Consider the following 5,369-nt stretch of genomic DNA (forward strand, 5'->3'; position numbering starts at 1 on the left):
AAAGAATACAGGTAATACCAGAGAGATTCTATATTAGACCAAATATACTGAAATTTAAGGAACTACTTAACACAACTGATAGCGAGAGCCAAACAAACCTTAGCTTATATGTTAACTATATCATGAAAAAATTAACGATTAATAACAATTACATGAATTGATTTATTTTACATACCTTGTGATTGTTAATCCTAATTATCCCCATCGTAATGTGTTTGTTATTCTGTTTCGTTTTTGCTTTTGTTTCATTGTCATTACAATTACACAATAGGGTATGTAAGTCTCGTCATGTGACTTGCGAGATTTCACGATATTTTGCACTTCCGGGTACAAACAAATATCAACAACATTGCTTATCTATATTGGGTAATACTTGTATGCCGGTGGGAAAGTAAAACTTACATGGAAAAGCAAATGATATGTGGAAATTGGCAGAGTTTTTTGTTTTGTAACGAAATGCAAATGGTTTCATCTTGTGAACAAGTATCAATGAAAGACAACTTCGTATAATCTTCAGGTGGGTGTGTCTTTTCAAATTCAGTTTATCCCAATAAATGATGTAATATTTTCATTTCCATGTAAATCTAATAAATTTGTTTTTTGATACAACATCATTCGCATCTGACACCAGACTGGTGAATTTGATTTTATCAATTTTCTATAGCGCTACCTGATTATCTCTCAGAAGTATATAATGTTTAGAAATTTCGGACAGCGCATATTTCGGATAAACGTTTCAATATGATTATCAGTATGTTTTAGTTGAATATCTTTTCTTCCAACTGAAAATGTCATTTATTTATAATTATTATCTTTATAAAGCACAGTCAAGCTGTATATAACCAATTTAAATTGTCATAAAATTCAATGAAATATTTTGCCCCTGTAGATATTTTGACTGAGGACAGTGGTGAGATGAAAGACGTCAGTATCCGATGTAAATACACATGCATGCTCTGCTGTAAAATCGTTTTGGTAAGAAATATATACTTAAAGCTACTTAAACTACATTTATTTAATGAAAAATAAATATTATTGTATAACATAATTATAATGTTCTCGTTTTTGTAAATAATTACAGTGTAGCTAAATAAACAAACAGTATGGCATATGTAGTTAATTCATGTCAAATACTGTTTAAAGTATTTTTCTCAAGAAATTAGGTCATATTTTTTAGTTAAATCATGTTCAGTAAATGGTTAAAAGAACTTAGTCACTATCACATTTTTTAAAGATCAGTTGTCAAAGCAAATCTACAAAAACTAGGACACCAAGAAGTGTTTCTTCCTTTTCAACATTATTTTCTATTCATGACAATATGATAATGATTGAAATTTATAGCTGACCAATTATTATTGCTTTCAACTCATGATTAATTTTCTTTATATACAGGTATGTGATTTCATGGTTTTATCTTGAGTACTTGTCACGGCTCTTGATTTATTTTGGAGTGTTCACCATCAGATTAGAAATCAAAAAGTGATACCATCAGGCATAGTTGAAAGGAAATGTCCATACACAGTCTTGGAGTACATAGTGGTAGAGACATGGCAGTCCATTACAGATTTTGACTGAATTAAAGCTTCTTAAAGCTCCATGTCTTGTGTAAACTGTCTGACTGAATGTTTGTATTCTAATAAAAACTAAGGTTGAAGACACTTCAAAGATATATGTCAGTGTAAAAATGTTAAACAAAATATCTGTCTTTGTTAGAAATAAATAACCTGTCTTTATTAGAAATAAATTACCTGTCATTTGTAACTTTGTATTAACTTAATTATTCAAAGATAATTCATCTTTTGCAAATGGCTGCCCAAAACAGTTTCAACCATGCATCATGTAGTTTCAAAAGAGTTAAAATAAATTTGTTATAAATAGACTTGTAAATTAACAGGAATGGTAAAAAGATAAATGTTCAGCATTAAAATGTTTCTATCTTGATTGAGTTTCATTTCATATTATCATGATCACTGCAATTGTAAAAGTAATGTAATCTTTAACCATTATTTAAATATCATAAAAATCATCTCAAAGAAAAACTTGTTTCTGAGGCAAGATGTGTAAAATTCCTTCCAGTTATAGCCTTTCACTGCTCTTAGAAAAGCCATGATTTGCATTGTACATGGCAGGTAGTAATACCAGAATAAACAATATTAATGCAATTCATCTGTGTTGAGTATTCTGTAGCAAAACACAAGCTTGCTAGCCCTTGTAAGCCCAAGTCTCTCTCTTAATTGGAGAAGACTTGCAATTCTGCATTCCTTGAAGATTTTAGTATCAGAGGGGTAGTTATTCCATGTACATATGTGTAAATGTAGTCATTGAAGAGCTGTCAAGAACTTTTCATCATTATTATTTAGATAGTGTCTGTTTCGATTTCAGGACAGACAAAATTCAAATGACATGCATAGTATTTAATATAGTCAATGCTTGCATATTCAAGCAATCTAGCCATTGCTGTTAGAGAATTAAAGTACACAGTGACACTTATTTTGCAGATGAACTCTTATGATCAAGCACTGCTATAAATATATGCCAAATAGTAGAAACAAAAAACAGTTCATAAGTTTAATAAACTTTTATTTTTACACAATTTATAGTGCACTGCTTAGCATATATATCACACTGATTTTCCAGTGGAAGAAAAACTTCAGGAAAGCACTTGGAATTATTATTAGTTATTTGGACAATGTAACTTTACACTGTGAATGTCTACTGATACAAGAATAAGAATATTTCCTTTTACAAATGTAAAGACTTTGAAAATTAACATGAACAAATTATCATAGAGTTATAAATCATATTCTAATTGAAAAATGTTCAGCTTGATATCAAAGCTTTGATTGCAAATTTGTGAGCTTATCAATGATTACCTCACAATATTAGTAGTAGATGATAATTATATAATAATTTTGCTAATCTTTACTTCATAGTCATTTAATGTCCATAATGTCATATGACTCTACTGTGATTCCATGAAAAAACCTTATCTCTGGCGTGTTATCAGCTTTGGTATAATTATATAGAGTATCTAGTTTTGATACTTAAAACTGCAATGAAATGTGGATATTTTACTCTGTTTCTATCATTGTGACATTAACATGTTAACAAGATCAGTGTCAAACACCATAAAATCGTACTCTTTATACATTAAGATTTTTGTGCTGGATGTCATTCATCTTCTTCAAAAAAGTACATTTGACTATTTTCAGTGGCTTATATTAAACTAATATTTCACTGTAACTGTGTGTTCTCTGATATCATTCTCAAATTAAGGAACTGGAAGATGGTAGTTGCAATAAAGGTCTTCATGGACAAATCCTCCTTCATCTTTTCCCTTTTTATCTGCAGAATGAAAAATCAATAAATATGTTGTTTCAAGTATAAGATACTAGAAATGATATTTACATTACATTTAATAAGCTGGTCATGATTGACAGAAAAAAATCATATTTGAAGTAAATAAACATTAAAGATAAACAACAACACATAATATATTACAGTCAAAAATATTGATCTTCTTGAATGTGAAACATGACTATTTTTAATGTTTTATTTACTTATCAATTATCATGCAGTGAAATCTAAAAGTTATTAAATTATAATAATATATTTTGATAATTGTTTATCTTTCTGATCTCAACTAAAATTTATCAATTATTTTACATGTATTTACCTTTGATGTATAGATATTTCAGGATCATAGGCAGTGCAAACAGTTGATTAATGGTCCATATTGAACAACTGTATATTCTATACTTGTCATATACCCCCTTGTCTATACATCTGAAATGGTTCAATCAAATATTATATTTTTCAATTCAATCATTATTTGCTAGGTACCATATTAACATGTATATATAATTGAAAAAGGAACAAGAATAAAATGGAAAGGAAAAAATATCCGAATTACTGTGCAATGTCCAAATTTTGTATAACTTTAATATACACTAGAATTAAAGTGTTTCTCCGTTGTTTATTTCAATAAGTTAAAATGGTTTGAATTAATTTCTCACATCAGTAGTTTTAAAACAATACTAAAAGCTAAACAACTAGAATTCACTACCTTGACAACACATCCGAAACAATTGTCACTATCCAAAAATAAACTAGTTTTATTAAACTCTATAAATCCCTCGTTTTTCCGTCAGATAAGTGACCTACCTGCATTTTTGTACCCGTGCTATCCATTCCTTCAAATCTGAAGAGGACCGAAACAAATTTAACTTCTATATCCCTCGAGTTCTTCGGGTTACCTATATGCGTAACGGTAAATAAGTCTGCCGATGTACCCGGAAGTGGTAAATCGAAAGTGAAAGTAAACGAGACTTACGGGCCTTATTATGAATAGCCTGTCTCAATGCAATTTTACAACTTTACACCTGATCTATTTATAGAAATGTCACGGAAACCTCGTGCTGCAATGTTATTGTTATTGTTAGGATTTTTCCAGGTCAGCTCGGTTGTACATAGGCCAAAATTGAAATTATTGGCTACTTTATTTATAAATTTTTGACTACTTTATGTTCACTGACTTTTTTATTGTTAGTTGTTATCTTATTAATAACTCAAAACTGTGTTTTTTTACCGCTTTCAAAGAAATACTTCAAATATTGTCTGCTTTCCCCCATCGAATACAGAAACACTAAAACCCAAAACATAATTTATTAGAATATTTTTGATCATGTTGTCACCTATAATTATTATTTATGCTACTCTTCGTTCACCTGTTTTTGCTTGATACATGTTAAATGTGTATTATGTAATTTGTGACAATTGAAAATAAAGTGATTTGTGTTGTATTGTATTGTATTGTATAAAAACTCTCATGACAAGGAACAAGTAATATTGTAAACCACATGTATAAACAAAAGCAGATATAAAACATAGATTTTAAACTGATATTACAAAGTACTTGTGTGAATCTGAAATAAAACTTGGTAAATATCTAAGCTCTATCTCTTTGAGTTTCTAAAAAAATATACATCTTGTTTTATAAGCATTAGGAAAATTATTGACCCTCCCCGGGTCGGGCTAATTTTGACCCCAGTGCTTTATTTGAATAAACTTGGAAAACACCCACTAGAAGATGTTTCATGCTAAACATCTAACCTCTAACTCTTTTTGTTTTTTTAAGAGGAAGATTGTGTTTGTTTTTACAATAATTATACGTATAAGGAAAATCAATGATGCGCTGGGGAGGGGCCAAATTTGACACCAGAGCATTTGTTTGAACACACTTTGTAGACATTTATTTAAAAAATGCTTCATGCTAAATATCTTAGCTCTAGCTCTATGTTTTTTTTTAAGTTTTCACTATATACATAAAAGGCAACTCAATGACCCTGGGCGAGTCCAATTTTAACCCC

At 29.6% G+C, this 5,369-nt stretch overlaps 2 long non-coding RNA genes across 2 annotated transcripts; one reads left to right on the forward strand and one right to left on the reverse strand.

Annotated features, from left to right (window-relative positions):
• The first annotated feature begins 260 nt into the window (after positions 1 to 260).
• Positions 261 to 1,415, forward strand: LOC132757176 (uncharacterized). The gene is made up of 3 exons (XR_009629413.1): positions 261 to 517; positions 890 to 975; positions 1,393 to 1,415. It is a non-coding gene; the product is annotated as an uncharacterized LOC132757176 (long non-coding RNA).
• A 1,148-nt stretch (positions 1,416 to 2,563) lies between these two features.
• LOC132757183 (uncharacterized) lies at positions 2,564 to 4,332 on the reverse strand. The gene is made up of 3 exons (XR_009629415.1): positions 4,165 to 4,332; positions 3,677 to 3,786; positions 2,564 to 3,345 (listed from the first exon to the last, which is right to left on the reverse strand). It is a non-coding gene; the product is annotated as an uncharacterized LOC132757183 (long non-coding RNA).
• Between the last annotated feature and the right edge of the window lie 1,037 nt (positions 4,333 to 5,369).

Source organism: Ruditapes philippinarum, unplaced genomic scaffold, assembly GCF_026571515.1.
Source record: "Ruditapes philippinarum isolate M1 unplaced genomic scaffold, ASM2657151v2 ctg1265_1_1_1_1, whole genome shotgun sequence".
NCBI classification, from domain to species: Eukaryota; Metazoa; Mollusca; class Bivalvia; order Venerida; family Veneridae; genus Ruditapes; species Ruditapes philippinarum.